Here is a 16,263-nt window from a genome sequence, read left to right as displayed (position 1 = left end):
AAATAACATACATGATTTAGTTAAGCACCGAGTAATGTGAGCCTTTCAGTGTTCTAGAGGTTCCAGGTGGATGTTTTCCTTGGGTCATTAAGTCTGTGCTCTTGGACGTGGAATCACTTTCATTAGATTGTTGGGAGCCGTCTTGAAGGTCCGAGGGTTCTGGAGAGTTAAGTATAGCACTAGCTTGCGTGGTGGAATGAATGAATGAATGAATGAATCAGGCCTCTCCTCACATGCAGTTTCACATTACAGGCGTGGTGGAATGAATGAATGAATCAGGCCTCTCCTCACATGCAGTTTCACATTGCAGGCGTGGTGGAATGAATGAATGAAGTCCTTCCTCGCATGCAATTTCACATTACAGGCGTGGTGCAATTGTTTCACATTACAGGCGTGGTGGAATGAATGAATGTATCAGGTCCCTCTTCGCATTCAGTTTCACATTAGAGGCGTGGTGGAATGAATGAATGAATGAATCAGGCCCCTCCTCTCATGCTGTTTCATATTACAGGCGTGGTCGAATGAATGACAGAATGAGGTAACTTCTCGCATGCAGTTTCATATTACTAGTGTTGTGGAATGAATGAATGAATGAGGTCGCTTCACACACGTAGTTTGACATTACTGGCGTGGTGGAATGAATGAATGAGGCCCCTCCTCGCATGCAGTTTCACATTACAGGCGTGGTCGAATGAATGAAAGAATGAGGTACCTTCTCGCATCCAGTTTATCATTACTGGTGCTGTGGAATGAATGGGGTCGCTTTACATACGCAGTTCCGCATTACTGGCGTGGAATGAATGAATGAATGTTTTCACTGTTTTATTTGAGAATTGTGGCTACATCGGATGAATAAATGTATCCACGAGTACGAGATAGTTTATCTCGTGTCACAACCGATACTTTTATGTCAGAGGTCACGGAACTAAACATCCTGAGTAAAATTTCTTCCTTGCTTTCAAAGATTTCCCGTAATTGAGATGAGATGATTATTGTGTTTAGTTTATAAAAAATATTTTTATTACTCATGCTATTAGTGTTCCTGCTATCACTACAAAGTTGAAGACGTCCATATTCATATCCTAACGGACATTAAGCCGACAATCGTGGCGCAGTGGTTAGCACGGAGCGCTAAGACGCCAGGGCTCTCAGATTCGAATCCCAGCCTGGACATGGGTTCTCTTTGTGAGTGTCCCTTCATCATTTCCATCATATCATCACTCATCCTCATCTTCGCAATTAGTCAAAAGTGGCAGAAAAGCGAAGTAAAATAAGCCAAATCAAATCAAATCTAACGTACCTACAATGAAGTATATAGCACTAGTTACAGTTAACATGTGAAGAAATTTCCACACTATTAGTTTACAAGTTACAATTGTTTACCGAGATAAAGGAAATTTCATGTTTGTGCACAAACTGCACCCAACGCCCCTTTCCCCTCTGGTTGCCTAAGTTTTCCGTAGATTCCTCGTTTCTCAAGACAACTAGCGAATTCCAGTGTCGTCCGTTTATCATTCTGAATAAATGCCAAGTTGAAAATGGATGGAGGGAGGTAGAAATCGTATAAATGGAACGAATATTTCATTGTTTCCACGCTTACTTCTTCGAACACTTGTTATTAAATTTCAGTTGCGAATCGTGGAAGACTCTGGTGGGGGGAGGGGGCACAGCTCTGTGCGATGTTCCTTCGATCTGCGACAGTTCTATTCACTCGTGTTCCTACTCGTTATTGCTTTTTCTTATTTGACCTGCCAGTGTAGCTATCTCTGAGATTTTAGTAGCTTCTTTCCATGGTTTCTAATCAGTCGTCTGATGCGTGACCGTATTTAGCTACGAACGAAAGCAATATTCAGTCAAACCTTACCGGATACGTTTCACCTCAGAACAGCGAGCAGGAGGTGAATGGTGAAAGTACACTGGCACACAACATGGATACGAAAAATCACTAAGATAACAAGAAATAATAACAGTCTGTGTTACAGAAAAATAATATAGTGTTGCACTAACACACACGTAGCAGTATCATTTAGCTTACACAACACAATACAGGCGAAGAAATAACTATTTCACGATCAAAGTCCGCGACACGAAACTTTTCCTTATCCTCCGTTCTTCGTGTTGCCAGGTCCTACTTGTAGATCTTTCCTACCTTACGTTTACAATGTTACTAGCAGTATAACTTATCTGTTTATAGATGTTCTGTGTTGTGACGGTCCTGTTGATCCGCACAATACAATTAATTATATGTTTATTGAAATTATTAATTCCATATTATACAAGTCACTTTCAAATAACAGTTAAAAATGTATAATAACTACTTTGTACAACGTTAATTACGTTTTATGTTATTTATTGCGTTATACACTGTATAAATGAGGTAATATTTGGAATTCTAACGTTGCTATAGCAACGAGAATCAATAGTCATTATGTAGCAATGGATATAATGGAATTGGAAATACATAATAGTGAACTGCATATTAGTCAGTTATTTTAATAATACTTAGACCCATAGAAGTTGTACCTTCACCTTCGCGTTATAATGAACGAAATGTAATCGTGCAAATGATTGACTAGTGAATGTCACAGTATATAGGGTGTCGATTTTAGGCTCTAAGCACCAAAATGATGAAAATAGGCACTATAAAATAGAAAAGGAACCAAAACAGGCAGTGAAAATGAACGTGCTAAATTTCTTAGTAAATTCCATACCAATTGACTTCAATTTTCTGTCTTTCTTATTTTTGTGAAGCTTTACTGTTACTTTTGTCTAATTGCAACGACCATGATGAATGTTGTTGAGCTGAAATAGGTGAAGAGGCACTCACAAAACGATAGACGGTCCTTTGTGAGGCACTGTGAGAGTGAGAGAGCCACATAGCGAAAGAAAATAGGAATAAGTAAAAATACCCTTTTAAAGAAAAAAATATGCAAAGTAGACACTAAACGTCAAAAATAGGTATCGACATTGTTATCAGTAGAGCCCGGAAGTTCAGGCACTTATTTTCGTTAAAATAGGCAGGCAAAAAGGCATTTATAATGTTGTAAATAGGCACTAAAAATGAAAAAAAAAGGCAAAGTAAATCGAAAAAAGGCACATTTAGAAGTCGCTTACTTTTATCTATAATTTCTGGCAAAATGTTAAAATCTAAATTGGGAAGAGCATTTCAATTTTCTCCGTCTTGATTGCACATAACTACAAGGTGTTTTTTTTTTAAAGTTCTCAACATTCATTGATAGTCGTCTTGTCAGAGAGAATGTTTTTCATAATAGAAAATGATCTTTCTACTTCGACAGAAGTTATTGGAGCATACATAAAACAAGCTAATGTAGCTGAACTCATATTGGTAACAGCATTTTCACCTTTAAGAATATCACAAATTGTTTTCAATTGTTTCAAGTCCTCATTTGCACTCACTACCCGTTAGCACTTTACCGCAACAGCTGACCCCTTTTCTCCTGGCACTTCCATCATCTGCTGCATAGATTCCTCGAAGATTTTCATGGATGCTATAATTGTAATTGTCTCTGGCAATGCACCACAATGTGCAAAAGTAAACTTGAATAGCACAGGAGTTTTTTTCACTTCACGAATTGAAGCCGCTTCATTTTCTGGAAGAGCATCGATCACCTCACTGATTTTTTGAAGGATGTTAGCATAATATATAGCTGCTGATATCCAGGTTCCCTATCTCGTCAAGACTGGTTGCTGATGTAAACTAAGCTCAATCGCAACTTCCTGAAATTTTCGGGTTCGAGAGGGAGATTTCAGAAATATTTTCTTTGAGTTCGAAATCAACCTGTCCACTTCAGCAGTCAATCATGCACAAGAAATGTTAACCGAAAGGCAATATCCTGACTCAGCATGAAATACTTTTTTCTAACACTTTTCTCCTTCAGCAATGTTGAAACATGCGTGAGTTCAATACTACTTAAATAAGGCGAAAATTATTCACATAATAAACGGAAGAAAAATAAATGCCAACAACGTTTTTTGGAAGAAAAATAATTTAGATACACAATTTTTTTTAAAAAAAATGTCAAATTTCATTGAAAAAGGCAAAAAAAGGCATTATAATTAAAAATAGGCAGTGGGGTCTCAAATAGGCAAAATAGGCAAAATGAAAAGGCTTCCAAAACATTCGAAACAACATAAGAAACGTATATCCGGAAAAAATTTATCAATATATGCAGTAGATAAAAAAAGGCATTTTGCCAAACTTCCGGGCTCTAGTTATCAGTCTCCGAACAACATGAAACGGATTTAAAAGAACACTAAGTCTATGTTTTAATACCCAAAATTTTTAAAAGGGGCCAATAGGCAAAAACATCTGCTCCACACTCATATAGAATGGTATTTGTATACACTGGTTACACTCGTATCTGGAAGATATGATTGAGCAATTTCATGTAATAAAGAAATGGGCTAGCATAGAGGGAAAATAATATGGCGTCTAAGGTTTGCAGTAGACATGGTAATATTATAGCTCTTTTCAGTTCTTACGGCGGGCGCTCTAGAAGCTGGCAGGCGAAGTGGGGAGCGGGGAAGCGACCAATCCAGCACGATAAGAAACGTAGCAGCCAGTAGAAAGAGTTTCACGTAGTACTTTTTCCGGCCGCGTCGTGTCTCTCGGCGCCACTGCTGTTGTCTGGTTGGTCTGTTGCGTAGTCCCCGCTCCCCACTTCCCCTGCCAGCTTCTAGAGCGCCCGCCGTAAGAACTGAAACGAGCTATAGCTTAGAGGTCGAAAGTTGTGGAAATTCACACAAAATAACTGATAAAAGAGTTATAAATAGTTAATTCCGTTCAGATTTATTACAGATATTAAAATTAAAGCTTGAATCTTCCATAAATCGGAAAGAGTTGCGAACTTATTCAGCTACTTGAATACTTGTTTCTAAAATAATTAATTGATTAGAATAATTATTAATAAAACTTTCTTTTCAGTTGCCTGTAACGTTTTATATCTCTGACGTCATCTGCTTCCTCTTTTTCCGCTTGAGATTTTCGGTTTTGGGACTTTAGGAGACGCATATACGACTAAATAGTACGAAATGACCGTGAACGAGCACAATGAAGATAATAACCTTAAAACATTGTAAACAAAATCAAAAGAACACATAAAATATTGAAAAGTGACCGAAAAGTCAAGAACGGTCAGAAAATTTTTAAACAGTGCGAAAGAAAGGCAATACTGAAGGGAAACGGACTAGTAGCTATTATGTGGTCTTCATGCAAAGGTAGGACACAGAAACACCGTGCGAAATCCCTAGTGCGTCTCTTTTCCATGACTGTTTCTATAATGGCGCCGATAATTTGGTATTCATAATATTAACTGTAAAACATGTTAATCTTACACGTCCCTTTTTCTTGATTGATTGAATGATAATATAATCACACTAAAAGTATCAAGTTCGTGTTTTTATAATTGGTGAAAGAGACGCGGTAGTACATAAATATGGAGAAACTAGTACCCACTTTATCCGCGAAACTGTTTTTTCTTCTTTGCTCTATTAATTTCAGTGGCCACTGCCACCATCAACGATAATGGTGGCAGTGGCCACTGAAAGTAATAGAACGAAGAAGAAAAAAACAGTTTCGCGGATCAAGTGAGTACTAGTTTCGTGTTTCTGTTTATAGATGGCAGCAAATGATTGCAAAGTTTTTTAAGTACAATAAGAACTTGTTCTAAAATATGCAGTAAAAGATTTGCACATTTAATTTTGTAATAATCATTACCTTAACTCTTTCAAAGTAGCAGTTACTTCATAACTCATAAGTAGAGACCGGATGTTTAGGCACTAAAAACATATAAAATAGGCAGGCAAATAAGCACTTATAACTTTCAAAATAGGCAGTAAAATAGGCATTAAAATACAAATAGGCAATAAAAAAGGCAATGAAATTTAACTCAAAATAATGAAGATAGACGTACAAAAACAAATAGGTGTTTAAATTATATAGAAACATACGTGTACATTCTTTATAGTTGCTTAAAATAAACCAGGAGCTCATCATTAGAGACAGCAGTCCAATATTGTACTTAATAAATCACTGCAAACAGGAGTCACGTCAGCCCAAGATTTTCCATTGTATAATGGCTACACACAATAGTCTGACAAAATAAATTGTTGGCTACTTCCAACCAGTACGCAAATTATTTAAATATACACTTTATCACTGCACGCAGAGTTATTTCAGTTAAAAAATTACACTGTATATTCCACACAGCAGTTCGAACTAAGAAACTGTTTAAATGCATTTCAAGTTTGTACTGTACGGTTTGGCAGTCTGAATAAGAAAGAAACACTAATTGCGGTTGCACATCACAACAAGGTATTTCTTCACGTGATCAACCGTTATGTCTGCGATCAGACAACACATATTTTAGAATTAAAAATGTTCTTTCAACCTCCACAGATGTTACCGGAGCATACTTAAAGCACGCGAGAACATGTGGATCTAACTCAGATTGTATATTTTCACCTTTCAGAACTTGTTGAATTGCCTTTAATTTGTCCAAGTCCTTATTAGCTGCAATAACTCGCTGTTATTTTTAAATTTCTTGGAAGCATCGGAAACTAATCCTGGGAACAGGAAATTGTATGCACCGAGTTCAGCCATGTCCGAATTTAAAAGAAAATGCCTAAAATAGGCAATATCTGGCATTTATGAAATAATATAGGCAATATCGTATGAAATAGGCAAAATAGGCAAAATTAAATTGCCTTTAAATGAAGCTAATCCCTCCCCCCTAGCCATCGTAACATTCGTTTTCATCATATCTCTAACAGGAAAAAATAGGCATTTTGCCTAACATCCGGTCTCTACTCATAAGACAAGTTTTGGGAGACAGATTTAGTAAGTCGGCTAGTTAGATGGTAGAAGTTCGTCGAGAAGTTGGAGAGATTTATTGTAATATCATTCTCCCTAATTCCTCCACTTTTAATATATTCATATATTTATACACAACATTTGCTTTCATAGCTTCTATTTTGTATTTTTTAGTTTTGTTTCATGTTTTTTTTTGTTTCGTAATTTTATTAGTCATAGTAATACATTTATATATATATTCCTTGCTGCAGTGTTCAAATTTTGCTAACGTTTGTAGTGTTCGGGTCAGTATGACCCAAGTGACATATTTCTTATTTCTATAAAGAAATATGGCAACATTTGCTTTACATAGCTTTATTGTTTTATTGTTTTATTTTTGTTTAATTCTTTTGTTTCGTAATTTTATTAGTAATAATAATAATACATTTATTCCAGTTCATATAACGACTTCGGGTCATATTGACCCGAACACACCATTAAGGGTATGTAGTGATGATAATAATAAAAAAATACGATATATTTTTTTTTTCTTTTTGAATAACCAAGTAACGCACTATAAACATAAAGTCACGGAAGTACAGCTTTCTGCAAAAATGAATACAAGAATTATATACAAATAAAATATAGTTTCGGGTCAATACGACCCGAACACAACAGCAGGGTTAACTCGCGACTCATTGGATAATAAAAAATACTCCAACTGATGAGTACTTCCATGCGTGTTTTCTGGGCTTCCGGTTTTGTTTCAATTCATGACACAGTGGAATTACAACAGATGGAAATTCAAGAAAAAGAAGTTAAAAAGTAAGAAATTAAATAAATACATGCAAAACAATGGTGATGAAAGCAGAAGATGAAGACATTAATGCTAAGGAAAATGATGTAAATGTAAAATATTTAAAGTACCTGGGAAGTTATTTGACTGGTAATTGGCAGTTATTAGGACATACAAGTAGAATATGTATGGTGAAATCAGTGTTCTTTAGGAAAAGCTAATTTTTCTATTCTAGAATCGATGCAGAATTAAGGAACCAAGTGATCGGAAAAGTGGTCAATGATGAAGAGGATGGGGACAGACAGGAAGAATTCTATGGATCTTGAACGTGGGAGGTGATGAAGAGGGATGAGACAGATTATATGAACTGTATGGATCTAGGGGTCCTAGGTTCGAATCCCGGCTCGGGAATGGATGTTTGTGAGTGTCCATCAACTTCATCATTTCATCATCCATCCCCATCTTCGCAAATTAACTAAAAGTGGCACAAAAGATGAAGTAAAATAAAGCAAATCAATCATTTGTATGGATCTAGAACGTGGGCAGTGATGAAGAGGGATGGAGGGATGAGACAGATTAGAAGAATCGTATGGATCTAGAACGTGGGCAATGATGAAGAGGGATGAGACAGGCTAGAATAATTGTATGGATCTAGAACGTGGGCAGTGATGAAGATGGATGAAGGGGTGAGACAGATTATAAGAATTGTATGGATCTAGAATGGATCTAGAACGTGGGCAGTGATGAAGAGGGATGGAGGGATGAGACAGATTATAAGAATTGTATGGATCTAGAACGTGGGTATTGATTAAAAGGGATGAGACAGATTATAAGAATTGTATGGATCTAGAACGTGGACCGAGATGAAAATTAATGGAGACAAACTAGAATAACTTTGTGGATTGATAATGCGATCAGCGTTAAAGTGGAATGGGGAAAATCTAGATGAAGTCAAGATGTGCTTTTGGAAGAAAATGGGAAGAAATAACTGGATTGATTAAAGAAGATAAATAGATTTTAACGGTAAAATCATGCATAGAGGGAAGAGAAACTGGACAGGACATGTTTTAAGAGAGAAGGAAGAAATACGGAGAACTAGAATATACAGAAAGTTGCGAGTAGAGGCGGCGGGAACGTACCTCTTATCACATTAATAGATGATGATTTGAATTTGAATTTGAATTTCAAATTTTGGGTGCGTCAGCACTAAGGCTATTTTGCACCCGTCACATTATACGGGATCCAGCCCCTTACTGTTACACATAACAACTCTAACGTTGCAGAACTAAAATCATAAAATCTTCTGACTTTCGTCAAAAGCTGAGGCTGTAAAGGAGAACTCAGCACAAATAAGGACAAAACACAGGACAACACAAACAAAAGTATACTGGCCTCGTTAGTCTGCAGTCCAGGGTGTACTACGTGGAAGTGAGGTTGACTATTGGGTGCACTACGTGGAAGGAGCACCCCAATAGATGATGATGTTATGCGGAGAATGTATAACCAGTATGGTATTTGAAACCGTTTCAGTGTGTGGAATTCCAGTACCTTCTGTCGAAGCGTAGGTACTGTATGTGTAGTTCGAGGTCAAATCGAAGGACCCGTAATCGGAAGGTCGCAAGTTTAAATCCCCTCAGTCAGTCTGAGATGTTTTTCACTGGTTCATCTCACTGACTCAAAGCAAATCATTTCATGGAACTTTTAAGCAAGGACCTTCCTCTTTCTTTTGCTTCGCTTTGTTTTAGTTTGCTTATTTTGGTGCATTTAAGTACATTTTGGGGTTTGTAGCAAAAAAAAGAAATATGCATTTTGGGCATGGAGTGTAAATATTTTTGATTCTGTATATGTGTATGTTGGTATTAGCCGTACAAACAAGAACATGCTAACACATTAGCCGTCCGGAGACACCTTTTTGACACAAGTTCCTCAGATTGTATGTTTTCCAACATCCCCATTCTTTCCTGTGTGTGTGTGTGTGTGCCTGCACGTGGTACGAACTGGACCATAATATTATATGTCTTGATAACATTACAGATAATATACAGGGTTGATTCTGTTACCGAAACACACAAAAAAGCCAGACGGCAGAGTTGGCGCCACTGTTTTCCTTTCTCCTGATAGGATTTAGATGAAGAAGCCGAAACTGGGGTTCCATGGAATAAATCTGTCAGCGTTTTCCCTTCTTCTCCCCTTCCGCTCAAAATTCTCCACCCTTATTTGCATCTCCATCCCTCTTCTGCATCGCCTTTCACCCCCGGTTCTCTCGGGGAATGACTGAATTGTAGCAGGGAGTAAATGAGGTCCCGTCTTGAATCTAGCGAGCTTTATGAGCATTGTTCCTGATTGGTGTTTTCTTAACACTGTAAGAGAACGTGTTCGTCTTCGTGATTGGTTGCTAATATCAGCACATGCAAGAGCTAGAACCTCCAAAATGTCGTGTGTGGAATGTTTTTCTAAGTGTTTTGCATGTTCTTATGGCATGTGCTGATTTTACTTTTCTCGGACAAACCTTTCATCTTCCCATCATCATCCATGTTGGGTGGTGATGACCGTTTTAAGCAACATTTTAATTTTTCTTTTTTAGAAAAAAAGGCCTTTTACACTGTTTCTGTTTAAGTTTTTAGTCTAATCGTAGCTTTTTTATGTGTTGCATATGTACTGTACACTCAACGGCAAAGATAATGGTAGGCAAATTGTCCACCGCTATTTTAATTACTTTTTCATTCTACATCCTGTGTTGTTTTATGGAATGAAACTATGTTGGTTTGAAGCAGGCATTGTTCTCTTCTTATTGACGTCATTATTTCAATTCATTGTCATCACATTATGTAATACAGACCGAATTAAAATGGTGGTGGACAATTCGCCTACTGTTTCTTTTGCCGTTGCGTGTACAGGTCCCTTTACAACTTTTAACCCTCAAGGATTCTTTCCACCCTTTCTTAACGTTAAGGTAAGTGTCTTAAATTAAGTGATTTCTCCTCGTATGCTTTGAAGGGTGCAAAATGTCCATGTGTACCGATGCCCCCCAAAATTTTAAGTTATTCATTCATCCATATTTCGTGGTCAAACATATGTAAAACATAAGATAAAAAATAATTGTAGGGCGTATTGTCCTTTTCGCACAGAGTAAATTCTGTTACCATTGTTGCAATTGTTACTTTTGATCAATTGAGAATATGACATGAGACAAGCGTTGAGATTTGAGCAAACCATGGAGGGTCGAACCCTTTATAGTACAGGGTGCGGCATAAGTAGGTGTACCTTTGTTAGAAGAAACCATTAAGTTTTATTTTGTATAGAAGCATAGATAATGAACACATTATCCAGTATCGTACATTTAGTGTGCTGTCCATCCAAAGTCTTGATTGTACAGTCACGGACACTGTCGGCTTGTGACGATTCCATTGAAAGTGAATGTATTCATTACAAGCCAGCATTGTCCGTGACTGTACGTCCGTATGAAAATTAAATTACCAATAAGTTGTCAACCTTGAAACCAGACAATAATTTTGATATTGATACTAATATATCATACATCACACACACACATACACACACACACACATATATATGTGTGTGTATGTGTGTAGCTAGCTATATATATATATATATATCATATTTTATAAAAACCGACCCCACTCCTTAAAAACCATTACGATTACCACTTTTGTCATCGAATAACTTTTAAAAGGTAGGCTCAAATGGTAATTCTGAAATATTTTGGAGTGATTCCGCCCCCTAGAATACAGAAAGAGAGAGAGAGGATATATATATGTGTGTGGGGGGGGGTCTGTGTGTGTATGTACACACACACACACACACACACACACACACACATATATATATATATATATATATATATATATATATATATATATATACACACACATATACCACTGTTAGCGCAGTGGTAGCGTCGTCGCCAAAGGGTTCCGGGTTCGATACCAGCTGGAGGCACATAGTGGTTCGGATCCCACTTTAAAACTATAGGTCCAGTCTCGATTAGCCTTACTGTGCATAAAGTGGACTTAAAACACAAACTCAATCGGTCAATTAATCAATACTATGTATTTTTGAACAAATATGACGATTTTACGGTTTCGCTACGTCGCAAATAAGCGCCTAGGCTATAGCGACCTGCTTCCCGTACGTCGAAATGACCGAACAGTACTAATGGATGAACATATGCATCGAACAGGAGGGAAAATGACCTGGGAGTTCTGTCGTCGCACAACACGCCTAAACAATGCTGGTTAATTCGCTTAGCTTGTCAGTGTGTAACAGATGACCCTCACGGACATAGGTTGGTACACTACAGCAATCTGCTGAAGTGCTTGGGTTCAATTCAAGGACGAGTTCACACCAAAGGCAAAGCGATATGCACACGAAAAGAGTGTGACGTCGTACAACACGAACGAAACTTCACAGCGTGTGTGGGGGTGGGGATGGGGGGCAATACAGAACGACTTTTCTTGATAACGCTTTGATCACTGAGGCTTCATTTTGCTGCTTCGAGCAAGAAATTTCTTCTGATGGGTGGACGCATAGACGTGCGAAGGGAAGGTGGTTGTGTGAGCAACTCCTAACTCTCTCAACAAATATAAAATGTAGAAACATTAACATAATGAAAATCATAATCACTATTGTACAATAGTATTTATTTATTTGCCATCTACAGAGGTAAGATATCTCTAATTACAGAGGCATTGTAACAAGATAAATAATATAAACATGAATATTAATGAAATTGAATACCATGCTTACATATTGCATGTATATAACTATATCATAAATATATTTACACAGAATACTGACGTGCTCATATAAAATATGTATAAACTATCCACTAATCCACAACCAGTGCAGAGACTACAGAGTACATACGTAGGTAAGATTTGTCCAGAATAAATATAACCTTATATGAAAGAAATAACAATGAAATAAATTCATACGCATATTAATGGACATGTATCCATCCATACCTATATCTACATTATACATATACTACTACGTACAAAATGTACCCGGAATGTGTGAAGAAAACACAAAATGTGTGGTTAATCATCAACATTTATTTTGCCAATGCTTAACCCAGTCTTCAAAGCACTTTTCAAACGCAGAAGACGGTATCGCCCTGATTTCCTTCTGCGAATTTCCTTGAATGGATTCAATTGATTCAAAATGCCTTCCCCGAAGTGGTAACTTGAGTCGCGGAAAGAGAAAACAATCACACGGAAAATATCTGGAAAATATGGGGTTTGGGCAAGGACATGTGTTGAGTTTTTGGCCAAAAACTCGCGAACAAGGGTCGACGTGTGCGACGACGCATTATCGTGGTGCAAAATGCAAGAATTGTTTTTTATATAACTCTGGTCTTTTTCGGCGAACATTCTCACGCAGACGCCTCATAACGGTCACAGACAACTCTTTATTCACAGTTTGTCCCGCTGGAAGGAATTCTGAGTGCACAACTCCACGATAATCAAAGAACACACTGAGCATGACCTTAATTTTTTAACTACTTTTGCGTGTTTTTTTCGGTTTTGGTTCATTTTTGAAGCGCCATTCCGAAGATTGTTGACCTGTTTGCATGTCATACTCATACACCCACACCCATGTCTCATCACCAGTTATGATGCGTTTCGTGAAGGTTGAGTCACTAGAGGCTCGCGAAATCATGTCTTCAGCAACATCCCTGCGATGTGCCTTTTGCATGAATTTCAGCTCCTTCGGAATAAGTCGTGCTGCTCGTATAAGCATATCAATTTTCAGATTTGGATTGCATCAGAAAGCTGCAACTCTACCGTTTCAAATGATATACAAAACACATATTAATTATCACGTGACCAGGTAAACTAATATATTTTATGAAATAATGTGCATTAGAAAAGGTGGAAGAACTGAACCTACAGATTTACTTAATAATAGGGATTAAACCTTGTGTATTACATTTATTACAGTTGATGTTAAGGAAAACTATTCGAAAGTGATAAATGTATTAATATTAAAATTTCATCTTTATATACCTAGTAGTTTCTGTGAAAAATTAACTTGAAGCTACGACAATTAGGTTATCATTGTCCAGCTAGATATTCCCAAATAAATTAGTCTGGGCACACCTGTGGGCGGGCGATATGTTCTCAGGAGTACTCAGGTTCAGTAGATATGGCTGCTATGATCATTTTTCTCTCTCTCACTTTCATCCCAGCTTTCTGTGTTTCTTTCTCTATATCCGTCATATCTATTACCTTCTCTTTCCCCTCTTCCTTCAAAATTCTCAACCTCTTTAGAGAGCAAGAAGATGGAAAAGACTGAAGAGAATAGTAAAAAACGAAAGAGTGGGAAGAAGGAAAATAAAATAGAGAGGAGGAAGAGGAGAAAGAAAAAAGGAAGTCAAGAAAGGATAGAAGAAAGAGAAGAAATAAGGAAGACGAGGGGAGGCAAGAGAAAGAGGGGAAGAAGAAAAATAAAGTATAGATAAGAGGAAGAGAAGAAAGAAAGAAAGAAGTCAATAAAGGAAAGGAAGAAGAGAAGAAATAAACAAGAGGGGAGAAAGAAAAGAAAGTAGAGAAAGGAGGAAGAGAAGAATGAAAGAAAGAAGTTAAGATAGGAAAGAAAGGAGATAAGAAATAAGGAAGACTAGGGGTGGAAAGAGAAAGAGGGTAGAAGAAAAATAAAATAGAGAGAGGAGGAAGAGAAGAAAGAAAGAAAGAAAGAAGTCAAGAAAGGAAAGAAATATGAGAAGAAATAAGAAAGACGATAGGAGGAAAGAGAACGAGTGGGAAAAAGAAAGTAGAGAGAGGAAGAAGAGAAGAAAGATAGAAAGATGTCAAGAGAGGAAAGATAGAAGAGAAGGTATAATGAAGACGAGGGGAGGAAAGAGAAAGATGGGAAGAAGAAAAATAAAGTAGAGAGAAGAGGAAGAGAAGAAAGAAGTAAAGAAAGGAAAGAAAGAAGAGAAGAAATAAGTAAGACGAGCGGAGGAAAGAAAGAAAGATAGATCCTCTTCGACTCATTCTTCTTTTCTCTCTGTCAATTTTTCTCTCATTATTCCCTTCTCTGGGGGGACTGTCATTCTACTAAAATCGCAGAGCAGACTCCCTTGGTGGAGTGGTTAGCACAGAGCGCTTCCGTGTGCTAGGGATCCCGGTTTCGAATCCTGGCCTGGACATGGGTGTTCTTTGTCAGTGTTCCTTTATCAATTTCATCACTCATCATCGTCACTATTAGTCAAAAGTGGATGAGAAGCGACGTAAAATAACCTCATTCCATCAATGAATTGAGAGGTTCAGAGCACAACCGGCGTAACTACACCACTACTTGACGCTACTTGTCCTCTGAACCCTTCAATTCTTTCTCTCTTTTTCCACGTCTTCAGAACTACCTATCATTTTCTTCGTTTCCCTTTCTTCCTAGTTCTCTATCTGTTCAGAGAGAAAGAAGAGGGGACAGAGGAAAGATGAGAAGGGAAAGAAAAGAGGAAGAGAGAAAGAAAGAAAAAGAGGATTAATAAGAAAAGAGAGAGGAAGAAGAAGTAAAATAAAAGAGAGGTGGAAGATGAGAAAATAAAGAAATAATGAAAGGAGAAAAGAAGAAAGGGGAGTAAGAAAGGAGGAAGATAAAGTAAGAAGAGAGGAGGAAAGAAAGACAAACAGACAGATCCTTCTACCCATTTTTTCTTTTACTCTGACTCTTTCTTTCTCTCTTCTCTCTTCCTATTTTTCTCTCTTTATTCCCCTATCCATGTGCGATTCTCGTCCTACTATATTCGCTCATACTTGAATGGTCAGTAGGTTAAACTAACGATTCGGTGGTGATGTCCCTGCCTTCGACATCTATTTTTTTCCTATCCTGTGTATACAGCCACGCGGTACCAATTCATAGCAGTCGCTCATATTTTGTTCCTATCGAAGTTGTAAACAATGAGATGCCAGATGACATGGGTGAACTCAATGAACCCACCTCCTATGTTCAAGTTATGATTTTATCATCATACACATACGTATATATTGATGAAGAGGTTTTCTCCGGATAATAGGCTTCCGAGCTTTCGATAGCTGACGTCACTCTCATCTTCAGGGACTGCAATGTAGAGATGTGTCCGAAGTGAGTTTTTTTAATACTAGTATATTTGTGTGGTTTGTATATTGCTTGTAATTTTAGTAGCTTTAATAATATTGAAATATTTCAAGTTTTACTCAGAGACGGCACACAAAATATTTGTCGTTTTCCAACAAAGAAATAAAGAGACCAAATCATGTAAATGTGACACGTGGTTGCATACGTACTTACATGCCGATTTTCGAGGAATCGTGGTGTGGAAACGATGCCTCAACGAGCAAAATGTTATAAAAGTTGTTCGCCTTGACGCTGTGAAAGTATGTTGCCATTTGTTTCGGTGTGTAGGAAACACAAATACATAGACTTTAGTTCTGACACTCGACCATAGAATTTTGTTCCACGGACAAGGGTTTATCGCAAATTACATTACCATTTCAAGTAAACACGACCGAGAGAACGCAATTTCCACGTGTCGGCCATGGAACCTGTAAACAATGAGGTCTTCGGGCAACGCCAGGCAGAAGGGAAACAACGGATGCCATCTGTGTCCCGGTGGCTCCAAGTTTGATTGACAGGAAAATGTTTGCGAAAT

The sequence above is a fragment of the Lepisma saccharinum genome, chromosome 3, assembly GCF_977018435.1.
Source record: "Lepisma saccharinum chromosome 3, izLepSacc3.1, whole genome shotgun sequence".
Lineage (NCBI taxonomy): Eukaryota > Metazoa > Arthropoda > Insecta > Zygentoma > Lepismatidae > Lepisma > Lepisma saccharinum.
This window is presented reverse-complemented; position numbering follows the sequence as displayed.